At 49.7% G+C, this 5,707-nt stretch overlaps 1 protein-coding gene across 1 annotated transcript in view; it reads right to left on the bottom strand.

Moving 5' to 3' along the window:
- The window catches only part of LOC104502310 (serine/threonine-protein kinase BRSK2), a gene marked incomplete at its 3' end in the record, with an annotated part of 114,808 nt that overhangs the window by 67,414 nt on the left and 41,687 nt on the right, over nt 1–5,707 (bottom strand). The gene's annotated exons all lie outside the window — the stretch shown is intronic.

The raw sequence follows: 5,707 nt of genomic DNA, 5'->3' as shown, positions 1-5,707 counted from the left end.
AGCAGGAAACTAGAAAGTGGTGGTTTTCCAGCACTGCAGAGGAGGAGGATTTCCCAGCGTGGTGGTGATCACCCCAGATCTCTCTTCTTCTACCCCCCGCACAAAACCAGCAGAAGCAACTCTCACGTCACATCACCTTCCTCATGTCAGGCTGGAGGAAAGGGTCAATACATGGGTCAGTCTCAGGCTTTCAAAGACACTTACTCCTCTCTGCAGAGTCAGAGTCATCCGAGAGATCCACTTCCACATTTGGGATGCCTGGAAAAAGCTCCTTCAGAGCAGTGGGGAATGCATGTAAACACGCCTGTGCGCCGACCAGCCCTGCCAGCACTGCTGTGAATTCAGGGACACACAGCACTTGGTGGTGACAGCTCTGGAGGCGGAACTCACTCATGACCACCACTTAGACGAAAGCCGCTTTACAAATAGGAAACGAAAGCTGGGTAGATCTCAACTGTACAGCTATTCCACCAAAAACCCAGGGGGAGAGCTTGTTTATTCCAGTTTTGTCTCCTCTTCAAGAAAACCTGTTACTCTTGCAAGATCCGCACTGGTATTTGCAGAGAGCTTGTTCAGCCCTACAATTGGTAACGCTGGGTTTGCCTCAAGAATGAGCTTGAAAAACAAAACAGAAGAAGCACCCACTCCCATAACACTCTTCCAACAGTGCTGAGGTTCACCAGCAGCTGTTCACTGCAGCTGCTCAGAAACTGGAACTCCAACAAAGTTCCCTTTGGATGGGGAGACCAGGTATTCCATGGGGAATGTAACTGCTGTGCTGGCTGTGGCGGGGATCACCCCACCCTGTGCTCCCTCCTGGGGGTTAGCCTGCCTGTGGAAGAAGAAAGTCCTTGCTGAAGGTCTGTCTAGCTGCACTGGTGATTCAGTTCTACAAACCTGGTGGTGGGTGCAGCGGCAACGTGCGTTCAGACCGAGTGAGTGATGGATGGCACCTCCAGTCACGGTCCTGCTTGGTTACTGTCTTCAAGCATGAGAAAAGGCAGTGATTTACGAGTCCCGCTCAGAGGAGGGGAGTCAGCTACAGCACTGCCTGCCCTGTGTTCGGTAAGAGAAAACTAGACCAGAAAGCAAGTACCTACGTACCACCTACAGACATACACTAGGGACCAATTAAAAAGAAATAACTGGAGCTACTTTACTTTTGTCAGTTTAAGCATGTGAGTGTAGGAAGGTTCTGTGCATGTTTTTAACTTCCTGGGAAGTAAATCCTGAGAGGAAATAATACTTTTGGAGGTCTTGATTTCATCCCTGGGTATGCAGAAAGCATCAGGCCTGATGTGCCTGGCAGCTTTTCAGGATAGTGTCGCAGTTCACTGGTGTGTTGCACCCCTCCAGCGCAGGCAGCTTTCCACAGTCTGCTCCCTCTCCTAGCTGTAAACCACAGGCCAAACTAATCTGCTCATCTCAGCATGACTTTGCGTAATCCTCCAGTGAAAAGGGGCTTTATGAAGGAGAAGTGTCATTACTGTACTTGTCACTGCCCAGGCCTTGGCCCCATGCAGAGGAGCAGGACACTAATGGCTGTATTACTTCAAGAACTTCCCCGCTCTCTAAACAGCAGCCTGATAAAGATCATCCTCAACAAGCTTACAGCTTCCCTCCCAAAGACAAAGCACAGTTCACGTGCAATGGGCCACCTCCTCAGAACAACCGCTGCAGTCATTACTGCGGGGTGATGCTCCAGGTCCCGCTCATTCGTGTATTCCCAGAAGACAGGTCGGTAACGGATGCGGGTTGGACACCACAGGCTGTAGAGCTCAAGAGCCATCTCCTGATGCACTGCTCAGGAGGACCTAGCGGCCAGCATGTCATTAGCAGAGGAGGGGTATCTGAACTCACTGGTAGAATAAAAGAGGCTGGAATTAGCAGGCGGCTGTGCCTTCTTCCCCAGAGCCTGGCCAGCCCTTGGCAGGCCTGTCCTGCACAGCCCTGTGCCTGCGGGCCACGGCGTGCTGTCCAGCTCGGAGCTGGCAAGGACAGGGGCATGGAGGAACCCCGCAGCGGCGTTTGCTTTAATGCAGATGCAATTACCAGAAAGCGGGCCAAGCTCAGAATGGCCTGGCCAGGGAGGCTCAGGGTCGGTGATAAACAGGAAACATGCAGAAACATTTGCACAGCAGTTAAAAGAGAAAGGAAGAAAAGCGCTGCTTTCTCTGCTACACAAATGCTGGGTCACATCTCAGGGTTCCAGCTACACCCTGGGTCACCTCACACCACGGCAGGTTACCGACCGTGCAGCACTCTGGTGGCTTGGAGCTGGGGGAAAGAGCTGTGGAAGGCTTTGCAGGGCAAAGGGAGACACACTGCTGACTTGTAACCTTGCAGGTGCCAGGTAGAGGTTTTAAAAATCTATGCAGGAGGCTGATTTGACAGGATGCTCCAGCGATTCAGCTAATGATGAAGCACAACACCGGGCCGACACGACCCGTAGAGGAATAATGTGAAACTCCGGTTCCCTCTCGCTCACCCTCCTTCTCCCCCAGAGGAAATCACTCCTCTCCGGTTTAAGCCCATCTCGCCAGCACAGCCTGCTCTGCTCTCTTCTCTTCCGACTCACAGACACCCGGCGTGCTGATTCACCTAGAAGGCAAGGGGGGCAGGTCCAGGGAGCCTGGTGGTCTGGCTCGGTGATGAAGAAACATTCCTTTTCTCCTGCATTCATTTGATCAGTAACAATCGGGTCACCCATCACCCATGTGGCACTGTGAGAACTTGAAAAATGAAGGAGGTAGCTGCCTCATATTACCAGGCTGTATTTTATCTACCAAATCTGCAAGCACTATGCAACTGTCATTAATCACAGAATCCTCTGGTTGGAAGAGACCTTTCAGATCACCGAGTCCAACCATTCCCCCTGCACTGCCAGGGTACCTAAACCATGTCCCTCAGCACCACATCCACACGGCTGTTAAACCCCTCCAGGGATGGGGACTCCACCACCGCCCTGGGCAGCCTGTTCCAATGCTGCACAACCCTCTAGGTAAAAAAGTTTTTCCTGATCTAACCTAGATGTTGCCTCGTGTAACTTAAGGCCATTTCCTATTGTTCTGTCACTTGTTGTATGGGAGACCAACACCCACCTCTTTACAACCTCCTTTCAGGCAGTTGTACAGAGCATTAAGGTCTCCCCTCAGCCTCCTCTTCTCCAGGCTAAACATCCCCAGATCTCTCAGCCGCTCCTCACAAGACTTGCTCTCCAGACCCTTCACCAGCTTTGTTGTCCTTCTCTGAACCCGCTCCAGCCCCTCAACGTCCTTCTTGGAGTGAGGGGCCCAAAACTGGACACAGTGCTCAAGGTAACAGTGGTGTTTCTTAAAGAACACCTACGTACAAAAAGCTGGGAGACATTTCTCCTTGGACGCTTTGAAGTTCACCAGCACTGTACCACAAAGCTCTTCCTCCGCTGACACCAGTGGCTCCCAGACTGCTCAAAGCGCTGGCTTGAGAAGCAAGTCTGGAGCTGCAGAAGTGGTGGGGGGCAATAAAGCCCCGCAGGCTGCAGACGTGGTGTGTTGGTTTTCCTGCTCAGAGCAAAATGGTGGAGGGCGGTTGGGGTGGTAGGTTTTCATGTGAAAATCAAGCTCTCTAATTTGACCCTGCTTTGCTTTGAAGTAATTAATGAAACACTTTTCAGAACTCATGGCTGTCCCCTAGTTATTAGAAACTCAACCAGGACATGAACTTTCTCTGAGTTCAGAATTATTCAGACTTGGGAGGAACTTCAAAGGATGCAGAGATTTGGATGCTGATCTAACTCCTCAGGCTACAACTGAGGGTGGAAACCTTGTGCCAAAGTACCTACTTTCTCCAGCGCCTGGCCTGCTGTGCGGTAATTTGCATTTCCATGACGAGAGCACAGAAAGCAGACAGTAAATCACTGAGGTACTTCACTGAGCTGAAGTGGCAAACCCAAAGGTGTCGGATTGGAAGAAACTAATCTTCGGTTCTCTGGGAAGTCTGTGTTCCTGCCGGATCAGAAATACCGCAGGAACAGACGCTGGGTTTGGTACTTCTGCTTCCATGTTACGCGGCACGGAAAGCGCAAAATGGTGAAAAATGACTGGCTTTGGTGATGACCAGAGGTCACCTCTTCACGCTTCCCCATAATCACAGAATAAATGGGCTACTCTCGAAATCGAAGAGAACGGCATAAGGCAGAAATGGTTTTATACGACGAGTAACTGTAGGGTTACCCAATGTGTCCCGTGGGGCCATCTCTGCTGGGGGACATTGTTCTTCCAAACAAATGGAAGCCATTACCAAATCTAAGCTGCACCTCATTGTACCAGTTGCATCCTTGATTTCTGTGAGAGCCAAAATGGCGTAGAAGTGGAAAAAAATCAGGTTTTAAATGATTAAACATTAATGTATTTCCTCTGAATTCAGCGGATTTTTCACTCAAAGTGGGTTTTCACTACACTGATCCAAAACTTCTTCAGGAGGTCATGGTGGAAACAGAGAACCACAGACATTGTTCATCTATGGAGAGTATTTCCTGCTGCTGTCACAGCCACTAGCTTCACATTTCTGAATGTACTGAGCCAGATTCAAAGCATATTGAAGTCAACAGAAGACATCAATGGACTAAGTGGGCTTTGACTGAGACCTTCTAATGATCATTAAATAGTATCTGGAAAAAATCTTCTATTACACAATTTTGACTAATAAAATGCTTTAACACAAATCCAGGTTTTCTGCTAAGTACTAGTAATTACAAGGAAATTCTATAGAAAGAGGATAAATGAGGGGGGAAACCAGACTTAGATCTCCACAGAATCAGGCAGCTAGACAATGCCTGACAAAATACTTACAACAAACAGACCAAATTACTGGAAAGCTCAGCAATTCCTCATCTCATTGAAAGCTCTGTTATGGGCTCACTCCACCACGATTTGTGTTTGCCTGCGTGCTTCTCAAAGCTATTTTCCCCAGAAATGAAAACAAAAACAGGTCTGCGTGAGAAGCAAGCGAGATGCATTTTTCATGTTAAATTTGCATGTGCAAACTTCTACACCACGAAGCCTGAGCAGGGAAATTTGCTTTCCACAAACCACATTATAAGAGAATGTTGGTGTCTATGTGTCTTTATTGAAACAAGTATTTTTCCCTAAAACCAGCTCTACTGAGTTTCAGACCAAAAAGTTTGAGGGTATGAAGTCAGCCAAAGCGTGAGGATTTTCTCGGAAATCCTTCCTGCTGGTGCCAATGTACCTCCTCAACAGGAGAGGACTCCTGGCCTGGCCTGCTGAGCCCAAGGTCTTCAAGTGATGGGGTTTGGTCCCTAGTGGTTATCCAGCCATGGGAAATCCTTCCCAGGAACCTCACCGTTTAACTCGGTGGTTAACACCCGCAGCACGCCCCCGCGCTCTGCCCTGGGCGACTGCGCAAATATGGCACACAGACTTATCTGCAGCGTCTGCTTCTTTAAGAAGCATCAGGGCTTCACGCAGGAGACACTGATGGGAGCTGACAAGGAGTGGATTTATTCATTCAGCACTCGCGATTATCTGCTGCCTGGTGGTACAAGCTAACGAGCGACTGACACGCGACTCTCTGCCAGCGCTCGGCAGAATCGGCCCCTCACCCTGGAAGGCAAACAGCTTCCTCGGGCCTCCCGTCACCTTCGGTGAGGGCCACATCCTGGTGGCCATCACCAAGCAGTGCAGGACACAGGACACCGCCAACA

Source organism: Buceros rhinoceros, unplaced genomic scaffold (genome assembly GCF_000710305.1).
Source record: "Buceros rhinoceros silvestris isolate BGI_N320 unplaced genomic scaffold, ASM71030v1 scaffold14972, whole genome shotgun sequence".
Lineage (NCBI taxonomy): Eukaryota > Metazoa > Chordata > Aves > Bucerotiformes > Bucerotidae > Buceros > Buceros rhinoceros.
The sequence above is the reverse complement of the archived record's forward strand: the minus strand, read 5'-3'. Positions and strand labels throughout refer to the sequence as shown.